Source organism: Macrobrachium rosenbergii, chromosome 6 (assembly GCF_040412425.1).
Source record: "Macrobrachium rosenbergii isolate ZJJX-2024 chromosome 6, ASM4041242v1, whole genome shotgun sequence".
Classification (NCBI taxonomy): Eukaryota; Metazoa; Arthropoda; class Malacostraca; order Decapoda; family Palaemonidae; genus Macrobrachium; species Macrobrachium rosenbergii.
In genome coordinates this window covers 13,804,695-13,823,382 of record NC_089746.1, presented here as the reverse complement: position 1 = coordinate 13,823,382, position 18,688 = coordinate 13,804,695, and the positions used below count along the sequence as shown (strand labels likewise).

Below are 18,688 nucleotides of genomic sequence, written 5' to 3'. Positions count from 1 at the left end.
TTTAGTTAGGTTTGATTTCAGAACTGTCATTTTGATGCTTGCAGTTGGATTCATTGCGAAGAGAAATGTGCATTGTTGCGTGCAAGGAGTATCAACCCAAAATAATATATGAAGGATCGACCTGGATGTGATTTCAGAGTTGTCGTACATTGACGTCAAGAAATTTGGGCCAATCATAAATGAAAAACAATTGCATGCACATAACGATATAGTATCGTTCATCTCAATGACGCAGGTATCGTAGACTATATTGATACACAGGTCACGGAGATCAAAATATACGTTAGTACCTGAGGCTTTCATCCATTATCCAAGCGGTAACCAAAAACCCTCGTTTTTATTCTTGCAATGCTTTAGCCGTTGCAGTAGATACTCTGACGAAAATAGCGGCCGTTGGTAGGGCGGGTGGGGTTATGGTTGGGGAGGGGGCTGGATCGCCAAATTGGATATCAAAGTTTCAGCGGAACCGATGCGATTAGGTACTATATTTTTCATAAGCGTCTGCACCGGTTGACGCTCTCTCTCTCTCTCTCTCTCTCTCTCTCTCTCTCTCTCTCTCGTCGTTTCGTTGTCATAACTTGGTAGGACACACACTCACACATACATACATAAATACATATATACATATATATATATATATATATATATATATATATATATATATATATATATATATATATATATATAAATTATATATACATGTGTATATTTGTGTGTGTATATATATATATATATATATATATTATATACATTATATATATATATATATATATATATATATATATATATATATATATATATATATATATATATATATATAAACTTTTAACTACTGAATTGATTAGGAATCTCTGCGTTGATAATATCCGCAACATCAGTCCTTTCGTACACCTTGAAACAAGGCTCACCAACAGTGCATCAACCCCACTTATGGACATTTCATAAAAAAATCTCAGCCTGTCACTTTCTCTTGTGTTTCATTGTCACTAAACACCTTTAGTGGAAGCATGTCTTCCACCCTCCCTTCCCTCCTCATACCACTTAATTATATACTTTTCACTAGCCTATAATTTCCCATTCTCTCCACGTGACCAAACCACGTCAAAGCACGCTAATCCCTCATTGTTTACTCACTAACTTTGTTAGTACGTCCTCCTCGTTTCTCTGTGCTTATCATCCTCTTGAGCCGTCCTACCACGTACTGTATAAGAAATTTTAACTCTCCTTGCCAGTTATTTTGGATTGTTAAGTATGTTATTTTTATTTAATTTCTCCAGTAAGTTATTTCTAGACACCAGTTAATAACATTCAATCTCTTTCTCTCTACTTCGCTTTCTCTTTAATACTGCCTTCATTTATTATTTGGATTGTTAAGTATATTAATCTGATTTAATTTCTCTATTGTATGATCTCTACACATTTGTAAAATAACATTCTCTCTCTCTCTCTCTCTCTCTCTCTCTCTCTCTCTCCTTTATACTGCCTTCAGGTATCGTTTGGATTGTTAAGTATATTAGTTTTATTTAATGTCTCTATTTTATGGTTCTACGCAATTGGAAAATAACATTCGATATCTCTCTCTCTCTCTCTCTCTCTCTCTCTCTCTCTCTCTCTCTCTCTCTCTCTCTCTCTCCTTGTCGTGCGTGCCCTTCGTGGAAAAGGCAATAACAAAATCCTTCAATATTGAGGTGTTTCCCGGCCAAAAATTTGCCACCAAGATTCAATTTCCTTCATCAGCCAATACACAGAACGCCCTTATTGGTTTTCCAGATACCCTTTATTAGGATTTCCCGACTGTAGCAGTACCTCCCCCACCCCTCCCTCCCTGAAGGTCCTTGGATAAACAAAATAAAAGGAAAAAGAAGAAACAAAACGAAAAAAGACAGTTATCAATTACCCTGATGTTTGGGGGAAGTGGTGATGTACAGAGTTTATTAGAGTTTATTATTAAGGTCATCGGTTTCTGGGACAATAAATTCGTTCATTGATCATTTCACACATCAAATGATATTTTGCTCTAATTTTTAGTGTAAATGGAGTATTTTTGGGAGGTAATAATGTTTACTTTAGATTAATTTTTTAGTTTTCTGTAAAAGAAAACTATTGTGCCGGCTTTGTCTGTCCGTCTGCACGTTATTCTGTCCGCACTTTTTCTGTCCGCCCTCAGATCTGAAAAACTACAGAGGCTAGAGGGCTGCAAATTGGTATGTTGATCATCCACCCTCCAATCTTCCAACATACCAAACTGCAACCCTCTAGCCTTATTAGTTTTTTTTTTTTTTTTTTTTAAGGTTAAAGTTCGCCATAATGGTGCTTCTGGCAACGACATAAGATAGGCCACCACCGGGCAGTGGTTAAAGTTTCATGGGCCTCGACTCATACAGCATTATACTGAGACCACCGAAAGATAGATCTATTTACGGTGGCCTTGATTATACGCTGTAGCGGCTGTACAGAAAACTCGATTGCGACGAAGAAACTTGGGAGCATTTTTTACCTTGTTTTTTTTAATGGATCTCTTGGGAGTAATATTGTTTATTTGTAAACTGATCTCCTGGATATAATATTGTTACTTTAAATGGATCCTTTGGGAAGTAATACTGTTTTCAATTGCCAGTTTAGCTATAGACGCCGTGTAGTAACTTACCGAATATTTTTGTACAATTGTACAAACACATGTTGTATTTTGATGTAAATGCGTTTATTTTTATTTTTTTAAATACCTATAGTCTAACGGGTGTTTCGAAATTAGAGGCACCCCCCCCTACACAGAACCAATGGAAAGTTATGAAGTTTTCTGCTATAGCCTATCTCCAAGTACATTATTTTAAGTTTCTATTAAGCTATTTTTCATTTTACATTTTTGTATTTTCAGAGTGAGTGACAGAGTTAGATACAGCCATGGCTAACGACTCAGAGGAAATCGGATGGATTGACCGAATCCAGGTTATAACCTTCAGAGAGGGCAGGGATGCTGGCGCATCCTTCATTTCACGTTCCTGGATAGCTAAATACATTAAAAGAGATGAATCCTTTGTTAAAAGAAACTGGAACAAAAATCCATATGACTGTCATCGCGAAAAGAGTGAGAATCTTGGAAGACCTGCAGTCCGTTCCCAGGAGTCAAAAGACATCATAGCTGAGGCAGTGGGTAGACCAAGAAAGTCTTTACGTAAATTGGCGCTTGAACTAGAAACAAAAAGGGGAAAGAAGAGAAGTTATAGTGCTGTATATTGTGAGTTGAAAAAATCTGGTATCAATCCATTTCATGTTATCAGCAAGCCCAACATCACTCAGCAACAGAGAGAAGATCGTGAATGGTTATGTGGTTCATTTCTTAAAGATTGGGATGAAGCTGACTTTCTTCATGTTGCCGCATCAGATGAATTCTTCATTTACACAGTCAGGAAGCCAAGTCATAAAAATGACATCATTTGGGCTGCAGAGTTGGATGATGTCAGCAATGACGTGCGCTATCGCCAAGTTGTGAAACTTCCTGAATGTTTGGGAATTTTTCTCTGTTTCACAGCCAAATGGTTAATGTGGATCATCAAAGAAAAAGGACAGTCATGGAATGGCGAATACTTAAGAGAAACTGTGGTTACTGGTGGAGTATTTCCTTTCCTCAAAGATCCTGAAAATGTGTTACCTGTTGAAGAAGTCACATTTTTGCATGATAAGGCACCATGTTTCAAGGCTCTTCAGACACAGGAGCTGCTTCGAAACAGTGGTATCGATTCCTTCTCGTCAAGTGAATTTCCAGGTAGTTCCCCTGACCTTAATATGTGTAAAAACATTGGTAGTATCTTAAAGGATCATGTTGAAGCACGCACAGTGAACTATGATGGTATACCAAGCCTCGATGACCTGCGAAGAGAGGTGACTGAAGTGCTCAGGGAAATGGAGTTTGAGTCTCAGCTTTTTTGTGATTTGCTGAAATCATACCCCTCAAGAATGCAGGCTGTGGTACAGGCAGATGGAGGCCACACAAAATATTAAATATTTAGAGAGAAACTTAAATAAATACCTGTTCTGAATTACTTTTGTCTTTGTCCATATCAGTTTTCGTTTTTGCTGTAGAGGGGGGGCTCTAATTTCGAAAAACCCTGTATTGTTTTTAGAGGTGATTTCTAAGTTGTTGGATTAGATTTTGTCAAAATGGCGTAGTGCTTTGCAACACTGCAGCTTTAATTCTGGGAAATCAGAAGCTGTGCATTAGGGGGTATTTTTCTCTGAAAAACAACGGCACCCGCTGAATATTTCATCCAATGTCAGAGGCCATGTTGCAAGGTGCAGATGAAGCTCGGTAATATTTTATGGTCAGAAGTGAGCGACAACTTTCTGAAACTTAAAAGATGAAATGAAGATAAATAAATGCGTAGGGGAATACGATCGCTGTTGCTCATTTTGATAAATTAGCTGGTAGCCATTTACCTGAGTTGGAATTACAGAATTGAGTCAGAGATATTATGGAAGGGTAGATCGGCATTTTCTAGCATTTTCTTATATTTGGTTTTGGAATGGAATGGAATAGGATGGAATGGAATATAGAGTTCAGGCCAAAGGCCAAGCGCTGGGACCTATTAGGTCATTCAGCGTTGGAAAGGATATCGTGAGTAAGTAGGTTTGAAAGGTGTAACAGGAGGAAGACCTCACAGTTGCACTATGAAATAATTGTTAGGAGAGGGTGGATAGCAAGATGGGAGACAGATAATAAGAATGGAGGTACAGTAAAAGGAGTGAAAGGGGTTGCAGCTAGGGGCCGAAGGAACGCTGCAAAGAACCTTTAGTAATGCCTACAGTGCACCCCATGAGGTGCGCTGACGGCACTACCCTCCTGCGGGGATTTGGTTTTGGAGATTAATGCCTTTACTAATTATTTTAAAATAAGACGTTGAGTGATGTATACTTTACACACGCTGTCTTGATCAAGATGGTTTTATTCATTGTATCTGCTTAAACAAGAAAAAAAGGTGCATCTTATAATAGGAATTACAGAATTAAGACAGAAATAATTGGAAGTGTAGTTGAGCATTTTTTTTTTTTTTTTGAGAATAATTCCTAAACTACTTGTTTTGAAATCAGGCGATTATCGATGCATACTTTACACGAGCTATTTTAATGTTAGCATGTTTTATCCATTCTATCTCCTCGAACGAGACCCAAAAATTGTATCTTATATTTGTCAGAAATCGCGATCGATCGTTCTGACAGATTGTGTGATTTTGATGAATAGAGCTTTTTTTTTTTCTCATCCAATAGAAATATAGATTACTTTCAAACAGTTGTAAATATAACGTTCTGATCTCCTTTCCTCGGGGGGTGTTTTCTGAGAATTTATTATTTTCTTTCTTTTAATTTTTCAAAATTATTTTTTCATATACTTCTGTAGAAGGAAAAATAAATGGTGTACTTTTTACAAATTTCAAGTAAATAAAAATGTTTACTTTTTTTTTACATATTTCTAGGGAAGAGAAAATGTTAACTTTTTTTTTTTTTACATATTTCTAGGGAAGAGAAAATTTTGACTTTTTTACATGTTTTTAGGGAAGAAAAATAAGTTGTTTTCTTCTTTTTTTACCTAATTCTAATAAATAACAATTTTTACTTTTTTTATATATATATATATATATATATATATATATATATATATATATATATATATATATATATATATATATATATTTTATATATATATTTCTAGTTAAGAGAAAATGTTTACTTTTTGACGTATCTAGGGAAGAAAAAAGAATTATTTACTTTTTTTTTTACCTAATTGTAGTAAACAAAAATGTTTACTTTTTTACATATTTCTAGGGAAGAGAAAATTTTTACTTTACATATTTATAGGGAAGAAAAAGTAAATTGTTTACTTGTATTTTTTACCTAATTCTAGGAAAGAAATAATACATTGCCATATAAAGAACAGGAACGACATAATTAATACGTTGTGACTGCACCACTCGAAATGTTATTGGAAATGACAGCGAGAGAGATAGAGTAAATCAACTATAATTAATACGTTACGACTACATAGCTCAAAATGTTATTTGAAATGACAGACAGACGGAGACAAGGAGAGAAAGAGAGAGAGAGAGAGAGAGAGAGAGAGAGAGCATATTCACAATAATTAAAACGTTGTGACGGCCCCACTCTCAGAATGTTATTTGAAATGTCCGTAATGTTTTCAGACCTTCACATCTCATAAGCTTCTTAATACACATTTTTTTCGTAGCTTAGTTTTTTTTCCAGAAGGCTGCGCTTCCGTTATGTTGCTCGGTGCTAAAAATCTCACTGTTGGTATTTAATTAAAGTCTAAATGCCAAGTCTTACCTCGGAATTATATTTAATTTTGAGAATAGTCATCTTGTGATTGTGGGTGTATGTGTGTTGGGATTACTACAAGATTTCCAGACAGGTAGGCAGCAGGGAGTTAGTGTCTGGGGTTCCACAGGGTAGTGCTGTTGGTCCACTGTTAATTGTAGTGTATACAAGTGATGTGGTTGTTGGCCTGGAAAACAAGATTGTTTCGAGTCAGTGGCCCCTGTGGGCTTGTTCCATATGAATAGGGCTCGTCATCTTGTTAATAATAATAATAATAATAATAATAATAATAACAATAGTAATTTGATTTGTTATAGGATTTGTGATGTATTATTGCGCCATTTGAATCATATGCATATTCCCGGGGGTGGGGGCAGGGTTAGTACCGTCAGTGCACCTCTGGCGATGCACTGTAGACATTTCTTAAAGTTCTTTGCAACGTCCCTTCGGTTCCTAGCTGCAACCCCTTTCATTCCTTTTACTGTACCTCCGTTCCAGTTCTCTTCCTTCCATCTTATACTTTGCACCCTCTCCTAACAATTGTTTCATAGTGCAACTGCTAGGTTTTCCTCCTGTCACACCCTCCAAACCCTTTTACTCTCAATTTCCCCTTCAGCGTTGAATGACCTTATAGGTCCCAGAGCTTGCCCTTTGGCCTAAATTTGACATTCCATTCCAATGATATGCATACATTTTGTAGACTACATAGTGCAACTTTCAATCAAGGGTTCCTGTAATTAGGTGAGATTTATGTTGTAAGTTATTGAGTAAAAGGTCAGTAGAATAAACATGCCTTGGTTTTTTTTTTTCAGCAAAATAAATTTAAACAATTTTTAGCAAAATGGTCTTCAGGACCTACTAAGATTTCGAAGACTCCAAACAGAATATGATTGTTAATATAAAAGAAGTCTTAAAGAAAGACTGAAAATAATGATTTTGCTTCAGTAAAAAAAGTATATTTTAGTTCAATATATAAAAGAAGTCTTATAAGAAAGACTGAAAATAATTATTTTGCTTCAGTAAAAAAAGTATATTTTAGTTCGATATCAATGTACATTGTTTAATAATAATAATAATAATAATAATAATAATAATAATAATAATAATAATAATAAATAATGACACTTGCTCATAAAACTTATAGCAATTCAGACACGGAAGACATTACGTGACGTCATCAAACCACAGTCAGTGACACGTGTACTGTACATCTCTAATATTTATTTTTCTCCGGAAAGCGTTGCTTTTATATGTTTACACAAACCTCAAGTTGAACAGCTATTTTGTCGTAAAAGCAACTTACTGTCGTAAGCCATGAGAGTTTTCTTTCCATTTTTATATTTTTATTTTATTTGGCTTTCCTCATCTTTTCAGTATCTTCTGATTTTATTGTTTTTGTAAAATTTCTTTTCCATTTCACTTGTTTATTTGTATTACAATGTCCGTCACATTTTATATTGTTATTAATAAGAGTTTTAATTCCTCCTCCTCCTCCTCCTCCTCCTCCTCCTCCTCCTCCTCCTCCTCCTCCTCCTCCTCCTCCTCCTCCTCCTCCTCCTCCTCCTCCTTGTGTTTTGATATCATATATTTTTTCTTCCCATTTTCTTTTTACATTCTTCATTTTTTCATTGGCTGATTTTTTTTGTAATTTTATTTTCCATTTCATTTGTTAATTTGTATTGGCTATGTCCTTCACATTTTGTGTTATTATTAATATGTTTCAAGTTCCTCCTCTTCCTCCTTTTGTTTTGATATCATATATTATTCTCTTCCCATTTTCATTTTCAATTTTTTTTTTACATTCCTAATTTTTTCATTATCTTCTGGTTTTTTTATCATTTTAGTTCCCATTTCATTTTCTATGTCTTAACTTCTTTCATTTTTCTCTGGGTTTCCATCATCGCAAATTAATTAATTTTTTTAATTTTTCATTACATTTTTATACAGCTTCCTCTTTCCGTACGTTTATTCTTCATTTATTCATTTGTTCATCGCTCATATATTTGCTTATCTTCCTTGCTCCCTCATTAACTCACTGAACTTATTTTTGTTTACAGTTTTCCCTCTCGCTAGTGAAATTTGGTTCATATTTTAATCTGTTATTCTCTTTGCCAGTTTCATTTGCCCAGTGAAAACTTCTTTGTCATGTCTACGGTCTTGTTCTGAAAATATTTTTTTTTTATGTTTCTTGTATTAATATCTCATAAGATATGCTGTTAGAAACAGACTTGCACAATGTTTTATTTATTTTACGGGGCCGCTGTTTCCCCTACCCTTCCAATCCCCCACCTATCCCGCCCCAACCCAGGGCGGACAAAGTTTGCAGGAGTAGGTTGGATATCTCACTACCCTTCCGTTCCCCTACCTACCCCTCCCCCACCCAGGGATAACAAACCGGTGTGTCACGTCTCCCCTACTGTCACCCGGGGTAGGACAAAAAAGATCAGATCCTTTCGGATTTTATTATTACAGAATTTTTTCTAGTCAAATTCTCTGAAGTCAGCTTTCAACTTTGTGGAAGCTCATTCAGTGAAGTAGCCAAGCATAGTAATTGATGAAGACTCAAGTACATTATATGAAGGTTTTAACTGACTGTGTTATTGTATCATAGATGAAATTGAACAGTCCTTGTTGGCATTTTAAAAAGTAAAATCTGCGTGATTTTAATGCATAATATTTTGCATTGTGGATGCAATGACTCCTACTTACGGAAAGATATCTGCCTCTTTCTTTATTCTTGAAAGCAGCTGTATATTGAACGTTACCGAAGAAGATAAATATACTGCACACTCTTGAAGTCTAAAACGATCAATCATCTTTTTATTTATTTTTTTTGTTTTTACTCCTAAATGAAATATTCAGTAACTGTAAGTGTTTGAAACTTTTCCCGTGCTGTCTAAGAAAATCGTTTTCTTCTGATTTGCAACCGTCCACATCTTCAATGCCAAACTGGAAAATAATTCATCAAGGAGGTTCCAGTTGTCTATTCCCATTCCAGGCGAATTCACTCGCGAAAACCATCTCTATCATTTGCTGAATTCGCGACCATTACGCCGCACCTGTAGCACTGGAAATGGTAGTTAGTATTCCATTGAGTTGTCAGACTTAACAAGCTCTCTCTCTCTCTCTCTCTCTCTCTCTCTCTCTCTCTCTCTCTCTCTCTCTCTTTCGGCTCGTGTGTGTCTTTCATATGCACATAGATGGAGAGGTGATCTAGTTTAATTCAAAGACTGTCTCTCTCTCTCTCTCTCTCTCTCTCTCTCTCTCTCTCTCTCTCTCAATTAGGTCGAATGTAAAAACACCTTCATTTCTCTCTCTCTCTCTCTCTCTCTCTCTCTCTCTCTCTCTCTCTCTCTCTCTCTTTCAGCTGCAATTCTCCCTCTCAGTAATTTCACTTCATGGGTTCGCAGTTTATGAACAGATTAGATTCTCTTGTTACAAAAAAAGACATGCGTACCGTCCAAAAAGTTGTGGTAATATAAGAGTTGGTCGATACTGTTCTCAGATTCAAGATCTTTTTCACCAATCCAGCAGACAGAGAATGTCGAAAATGAATAATGAAAGGTAGAAAGTCATTTATGTATTAGGGAAATGGATTTAAGAAACGTATATTATGCATTTTCTCTTTTCCATGCATTTATGCACATGCAGACATCAATTGCAGACCAACTAAAAATAGCTTTTTTATTCATTTAAACCAAGGTGCATTAATGGAAAATATTTTCCTAAACCCTTATTATGCTTTTGCACATTCCTATGCATTTATGCACGTGCAAATATCAGTTGCACACGAACTATAAAAATAGCTTTTTATTCATTTAAACGACGGTGCATATTATGCTCTCTTAACTCGGTAGCTCATTTGCATAACAAACTTGCAAAAAAAAAATTACAACAATTTGCATAAATTCAACAAAATAACTCGAATAAGTATTATTCTGTTTCATCTTTTTAATTCATCATGGCTCGAAAGTATTGGAAATTCTGTCACCGAATGACAAGGTCTTCTAACAATAACAATAAACTTGACAACAACAAAAAATTACAAGAATTTGCATAAACTCAACAAAATAACTAAAATAAGTATTATTCTGTTTAATTTTTGTTTATTCGTCATGACTCGAAAATGGAGAAATTTTGCTACTGGATGACAAGGTCTTCTAACAACAACAATAAACTTGATAGCAAAAATATTACAATAATTAGCGTAACAACAGAAAAATAACTCAAATAACTATTATTCTAACTCATTTTACTAATTCGCCAGGACTCGAAAGTGTTGGAAATGACAGGGTCATCTAATTATCGAAACACAACACCTCACGTGTCGGATCTAATTATGTATAGGTTGACGAAAGCCTGCATGGTGCATATTGAACGTGGCAGTAATTGAGGCTGGCGTTGAACGGCTGGATATTACAAGGGAAATTGTTAAATAATATATATATATAAATATATATACATATATATTCATTTTCGTTCTCCGTAGTTATTTTTAGATGTTTTTTTATTGTCGGATTTCGTTGCGTTGTTGATTCAATGCCTGTATATACAAACACACACGACGCAACACACATACACACACACAAACGTTTGTTTATATACATGTGTATATATATATTCATATTATTATTATTATTATTATTATTATTATTATTATTATTATTATTATTATAATTTGGCAGCAGACCCTCTTTTAAACAGGTTCTATTGAATATTATTGCTGCTTCAGCTGCATTTATTTTGTAGACTTTTTCTGTTTACCTTATTGCGGACTTCTCTTCAGTGGAGGTGCGTGCTAACAGCTCGCCTATATTTGTCATTTCATGGGGGAAAAGTCAAAATCTGGATTCTGCTTCTTTATATATTCTATACAGTTAGTTCTATACAATTGTTGCCGCGACGTTTCGACAGACTCTTCTGTCATTCTCCAGCGGGAGCTAGTAGGGGACTGGCAGATTGCATAGGTCCTTCTGAACTTATACACGGGCTTCAGCGGGGGTGTCATGGACGGCGAATTCTGATTGGTTGCAGTCGGCGAACTTCAAGCCAAATTTCTGCGGCGAAGCTCGATCCTGACAGATCTTCGCAACCTGGGAATATCATTCATTCCAGCGTTCCCATTGGCCTGCCGTTGCGTGATGTCATGCCGGCTGACATCATCGGTAGTTTGGCTGCTATTGGGCTGAGGATGAATGATGTCATTATCTACTCTTTCTGTCATAGTCGGGGGATTGTCTCGAAGGGTGCCTTGCTCATCAGGGGCATGAGATGCCCCTGATGAGCGAGGCGCCTGCAGAACACCCACCAAATCCAACGAATACCTGAAAACGACAACCCTGAAAATGGAGATGCCTGATGAGCGGCGCCCTTCGAGACAATCCCCGACTACGACAGAAAGAGTAGATAATGACATCATTCATCCTCAGCCCAATAGCAGCCAAACTACTGATGATGTCAGCCGGCATGACATCACGCAACGGCAGGCCAATGGGAACGCTGGAATGAATGATATTCCCAGGTTGCGAAGATCTGTCAGGATCGAGCTTCGCCGCAGAAATTTGGCTTGAAGTTCGCCGACTGCAACCAATCAGAATTCGCCGTCCATGACCCCCTGCTGAAGCCCGTGTATAAGTTCAGAAGGACCTATGCAATCTGCCAGTCCCCTACTAGCTCCCGCTGGAGAATGACAGAAGAGTCTGTCGAAACGTCGCGGCAACAATTGTACAGAACTAACTGTATAGAATATATAAAGAAGCAGAATCCAGATTTTGACTTTTCCCCATGAAATGACAAATATAGGCGAGCTGTTAGCACGCACCTCCACAGAAGAGAAGTCGGCAATAAAGAAAATAGAAAAAGTCTTCTACAAAATAAATGCAGCTGAAGCAGCAATAATATTCAATAGAACCTATTATTATTATTATTATTCAGAAGAACACAATTCGTATGGAACAAGCTCATAGAGGCAATTGTCTTGAAATATGGTGTGTGTGCATATACAGTATATGTGTGTATATACAGTATATGTATGGATTTTTATATTTATATATATATATATATATATATATATATATATATATATATATATATATATGTATATGGATATACAAATTCTCAAACCCACATTACCAGATCTCTCGATCATCGTCGCAGCACGATCGAGTTTCCATCTTTCCAGTCCTTCCTCATCAAAACAAGCACTCTCACTGAAACAAAAGCTATTAATCCCATCAAGAATTACTGTATAAGCGCGAGAACCGAAAGTCTTCCTCCCATCCACCTTATGCTCGTCACGGCCCTCCGGACTTAGTATCAGATCCTCCGCCGATGTACAGAACTTTATGGGACGAGTTCCGATAAATATTCATGGTCTCCCTCGGTGCAGAATTTCAAGTGGATCTGCTTCTTTCGTAAGTAGATGGTTTTGTAGATGGTTGAAATGTTGAGGCTATCGTTTTTATGATCCATCGCTGGAGATAAGGGAGATGTTTATGCATATGCATATGTATATATATTATTTATATATAATAATTATATATACACGATCAAGAGTTCATGGAAAGGCGTTCTAATTGCAGACATTTATTTGTATTATATATATATATATATATATATATATATATATATATATATATATATATATATATATATATATATATATATATACATGTATACATATATTTACGTATAAATATATATATATATATATATATATATATATATATATATGTATATATATATATATATATATATATATATATATATATATATATATTATATATATATATATTATATATATATATATATATATATATATATATATATATATATATATATATATATATATATATATATATATATATATATATATATATATATATATATATTAGGAACCTTTACTCAATAGGTAACGAGATGTACAAATCCTTCTTCAGCAATTTGAAATATTTTAGTTCCCTCTCTTCCTAGATTTCCTGAAAATCTATTTGCTGCAGTTCGCAGTTGGTTTTTAATGAAGCAGCCTTTAGAATTTCACCATTATATTTCAGATGAATGCATCTTTGTAAATCTCTCCATGTAGCAAAGTTTAGCTTATTAAATCATAAAAAAAACTGGGGCCATGAGGTAATATTTCGTAAACCAGGCTCTTACTAAGCTAATTTGTGGCGTCAGTTTGTGGAAATCAGTCAATTAATTCTTATAAGCATTGAAACGTTTCAGATTTCCCACCCCTTCAGTAAAAACTGTTTTCCCCTTTTCCTTCAGGAAAAGTGTTTTCTCTTCTTTCCTTCTCAGTAAAAGTTGTTTTCCCTTTTTTACTCTCGCTGTACAGGCTGTTTTCCCTTCTTTTCCTTCTCATTAAAAACTATTTTCCCTTCTTTTATCTCTCAGTAAAAACTGGTTTCCTTTCTTTTCCTTCTTATTAATAAGTGTTTCCCCTTCTTTTCCTTCTCAGTAAGAACTGTTTTCCCTTCATTTCTCTCGCTGTGAAAGCTGTTTTCCCTTCTTTTCCTTCTCAGTAGAAACTGTTTTCCCTTCCTTTCTCTCTCAGAGAAAACTGTTTTCCCTTCTTTTCTTTCTCAGTAAAATCTTTTTTCCTCTCTTTTCCTTCTCATTAATAAGTGTTTCCCCTTCTTTTCGTTCTCAGTGAAAAATGTATTCCTTTCTTTTCCTTCTCATTAAAAAGTGTTTCCCCTTCTTTTCTCTCTCAGTAAAACTATTTTCACCTCTTTTCCTTCTCAGTAAAAACTGTTTTCACTTCTTTTCTCTCAGTAAAACTATTTTAATTTTTTTCTTTCTCAGTAGAAACTGTTTTCCTTTCTTATCTTTTCAGTGAAACTGTTTCCCTTTCTTTTCTTTCTCAGTAAAAACTGTTTTCCATTCTCTTCCTTCTCATTAAAAAGTGTTTCCTCTTTTCTCTCTCAGTAAAAACTGTTTTCCCAGCTTTTCTTTCTTAGTAAAAACTGTTTTCCCTTCTTTTCTTTCTTAGTAAAAATTGGTTTTCTTCTTTTCTTAGTAAAAACTGTTTTCCCTTCTTTCCTTTTCTTAGCAAATATTGTTTTCCCTTCTTTTCTTTCTTAGTAAACACTGTTTTCCCTTTTCTTCTTTCTTAGTAAACTGTTTTCCCTTCTTTTCTTTCTTAGTAAAAAATTGTTTTCCCGCTTCTTTCTTAGTAAAAACTTTTTTCCCCTCTCTTCTTTCTTAGTAAAAACTGTTTTCCCTTCTTTTCTTTCTTAGTAAAAATTGTTTTCCCTCTTTTCTTTCTTAGTAAAAACTGTTTTCCCCTCTCCTCTTTCTTAGTAAAAACTGTTTTCCCTTCTTTTCTTTCTCAGTAAAAATTTTTTTCCCTCTTTTCTTTCTTAGTAAAAACTGTTTTCCCTTCTTTTCTTTCTCAGTAAAAATTGTTCTCCCTCTTTTATTTCTTAGTAAAAAACTGTTTTTCCTTCTTTTCTTTCTTAGTAAAAACTATTTACCTTTCTTTTCCTTCTCAGTGAAAATTGTTTTCCTTTCTCTCCCTTCAGCAGAGACTGTTTTCCCCAGCCACCCTCTTACTGCCATCTGCGTGTTTTGTGTCGTCACTTCAACTGACCCTTCGATGGATCCTTTTTCAATTCCTTTTCTTTTCCTCTGCTTGCTTTTTCTTTTTGACTTCTGTGTGGGACTTTCTCCCCTAAGACTACATTGGCCGCCCCTTAAAATATCACAAGAAATAGCTTTCTAAATTTTGTTTCCTTTCGTAAAGTTTTTCGTATTCATGCCTTTCAGTTTATTATTATATTTATTATTATTATTATTATTATTATTATTATTATTATTATTATTATTATTATTATTATTATTATTATTATTATTATGGAACGAATAAAAATTACCATTAACGTGCTAAGCAAGGTTCCACAGAATAGAATGCCGGAAGTTAACAGCAGAAGAACTCAGAATAAACAGATATACTAAATTGCGTAAAAGCAATAAAAGTCAATGGACAGACACGCCTGTAAATATAAAGCCACAAAAACAAAATGCGAAATGTCAGAAAATCAAACCAGTGATGTACGGGACTTCGAGCTCATAATACAACCTGTCACAGACAATCTCGCCAGTAGGAAACATGACTGTAACACGAACATAATATACTACCTTCTCAGTTGCAACAGGAATCAATGAAATCATGATATCAGTAATGTTTGCTGAAGTCTTTTCGAATCGAATTGAATATAGTATTTAGGCCAAAGGCCAAGCACTGGGACCTATGAGGTCATTCAGCGCTGGAACAGAAATTGACAGTAAAAGGTTTGAAAGGTGTAACAGGAGGAAAACCTCCCAGTTGCACTATGAATCAATTGTTGGGAGGGGGTGGATAACAAGATGGAAGAAAGATAATATGAGATGAGGTACAGTAAAAGAAACGAAAGGGGTTGCAGCTAGGGGCCGAAGGCGCGCTGCAAAGAACCGTAAGTAATGCCTACAGTATGCCGTGTGAGGTGCTGGGCTGAAATCTTATCACAAACGTTTTTTCAATCTTGTTCTTTAAGAGCTAGTTTCTGTGAGATTGTATTAATGATTATTATTTTTATATTTCATATAATGCTTTTGGAAAGTACACTGCATTCAGCGTGAAATGTCTTTGCACCGAAGATATACAAAATCAATCCGTGTGTGAGAAAGTTACATCATGCTGTAATCCATAAGCCCCTTTTTTGAAAATGTAGGTCACTAAATCACTGTCACAAGAGAGAGAGAGAGAGAGAGAGAGAGAGAGAGAGAGAGAGAGAGAGAGAGAGAGAGAGAGAGAGAGGCAGGCCTACATGCTCAACCTATTTTCAGCCAGATGATTTATGTTGCTCCTTCTTCCAGGGGCAGATAAGATTAATCTCGGCAGATTTCTCCTCCAAAATGGAGCCGTTTCCTCACAGTGGATTTCTCTCAGATTTCTTGCAGAGATTGGATTAAATGGAGGTTTAAATATTGGATTAAATGGAGGTTTAAACGGTGGATTAAAGAGAGGATTGCATGGAGGATTAGAGGGTTGATTATATGGTGGTTTAAAAAGTGAATTAAATAGAGGTTTAGAAAGTGGATAAGTGGATGTTAAATAGTGGATTAAATGGAGATTTAAAGAGTGGGTTAAATGGACGATTAAAGAATGCATTAAATGGAGTTAAAGAGTGGATTAAATGGATGTTTAAATGGTGACATAAATTGAGGATTAAAGAACAGATTAAATGGAGGTTTAAAGAGTGGATTAAGCGGAGGTTTAAATGGAGGATTAAAGATCGGATTAAATGGAGGTTTAAAGAGTGGGTTAAATGAAGGTTTAAATAGTGGATTAAATGGAGGTTTAAATAGTGGATTTTAAGTAGAGGTTAAAGGGTGGATTAAATGGAGGATTAAAGAGCAGATTAACTGGAAGTTTTCCGAGTGGATTAAATGTAGAATTAAAGAGTGGATTAAATGGAAGATTCCATCACACGCCATTACACGTCACTTTTCGTTACTGGCAAAATCTTGAGCTCACTTTCAAGACTTACAAAGGATTGAGTCATGTTTTCATTATACTCGGCTCATTATCAGTAAGGGAGCTACTGTTCCCCATGTGCCCTCTGTTGGCCTAATCAGCGAATTAGGTCACTGGTGATAGTGGGTTGTGGTGGGCATGGGGTTAGCGACCTCATCCCACATGACGTCATAGAGGAACCCCATTTTAGAATAAAAAACGTAAAATGAATACAATATATATATAGTGTTGTGATTTCTACTATTACATCTAAGTCCTTCGTTAATGGCTTAGAAGTAAAGTCGAAACCGGTCAGGATTTACATCCAGTCACTTATTTTTGCATGCTTTTATTTAACTTGACTTCTGCGTCTCTTTGGGTCACAACTTGTAACTCAATTTTCGACCTGTTCCCTCCGTCCGATGGACTTGAAATTTTGCATGGTTACTCAATCCCGGTGACAATACAACCTTACATGATCAGTAGGTCGGCAGTGACCTCTAGTGACCCTACAGTGACCTCTTCCAGTATCTCAGGATTTGTATGAAACTCTTTGGATTTTTAATACCGTCTTTGACTAGGTAGAATAAGTTAATAGCTCTACCGATTTTTCAAAACTTCTTGGGCTCAAAAGGATATCACGTTCAATTTTTTTTTAGTTACGATCATAAATCGGTTACAATTTCTGTCAGAACTAAAAAGTATAAAATAAAAAAACCTAAAAAAATTTTTTTAAAACACACTTTTATTGAAATGCACTAAAAAGTGAAAAATCATTTTTTGAGAGACCCCAGGATTTTCTTAGAATTAACCATGTCTACAAAAATAAAAGCGTGGGCGCCAAACATGAAAGGAAATGCTACAAGAAATTAAAAAAAAATATATATTTCTTTTCTTGTAGCATTTCACTCCATGTCTGGCGCCCACGCTTTTATGTGTGTAGACATGGTTAATCGTAAGAAAATCCAGGTGTCTCAAAATTAGTTTTTCATATTTTAGCGCATTTAAAAAAAGCCTGTTTTAAATTTTCTTTATGTTTTTTATTTCACCTATGGTGATGTGTGATTATATATATATATATATATATATATATATATATATATATATATATATATATATATATATATATATATATATATATATATATATATATATATATATATACACACACACACATAAATGTAGATGTGCACAATAACTACACACGTACATATACACACATTCGAAGGTGCTCAACATTAGCTTAATATAGCAGACAATAATAACAAAGCAAAATAAAATAAGTCGATGTCTTTTTCTGGTTATGGCGTTTCCACAACCCCTCAGGCTCGCTCTTTCGTCGCCGCTCGTTAGGGCAAGATGATCCTGGCTTATTGAGAGCGGAATCCCTTCCCCTCTCCTGCAGAGTCCTTTCAAGGACTTGAGTTTTTGCTTCCCTCGTCCTCGAGTTCCTTAGCAAATCCTTGGCAAATAGGACCCTTAGGAGCCTTATCTTCCTTCTCAAGGTCCTTTCCCTTAGGTCTGTGTTTCGCCCTTAGCGTGAGGGTCGCCAGGGAACGCTTTTGACCTTAACCTTGTCAGTGAGGGTAAATTTTACTTATTCTTTTTATTTAATAGGATCTTTTGGCCCTTTTTTTTATTTAATAGGAACCTTTGAACCCTTATCTTTCTTCTTAAGGTCCTACCCACCCTTAGGTCTGTCTTTCGCCCTTAGTGTGACTGTCGTTAGGAAAACTTTTGCCCGTAACCTTGTCTAGCAGCGTAAATTTTTTTTTTTTTACTTTTATTTTTTAATTCAATAGGACCCTTTGGAAAATTATCTTCCTTCTTAAGGTCCTCTTCCCCTTAAGTCTGTTTTGCCCTTGG

General features: G+C 35.3%; 1 long non-coding RNA gene across 1 annotated transcript in view; it reads left to right on the top strand.

Annotated features, from left to right (window-relative positions):
* Window positions 1-18,688, top strand: part of LOC136839219 (uncharacterized) — a 616,302-nt gene that overhangs the window by 375,183 nt on the left and 222,431 nt on the right. The window lies entirely within an intron of this gene.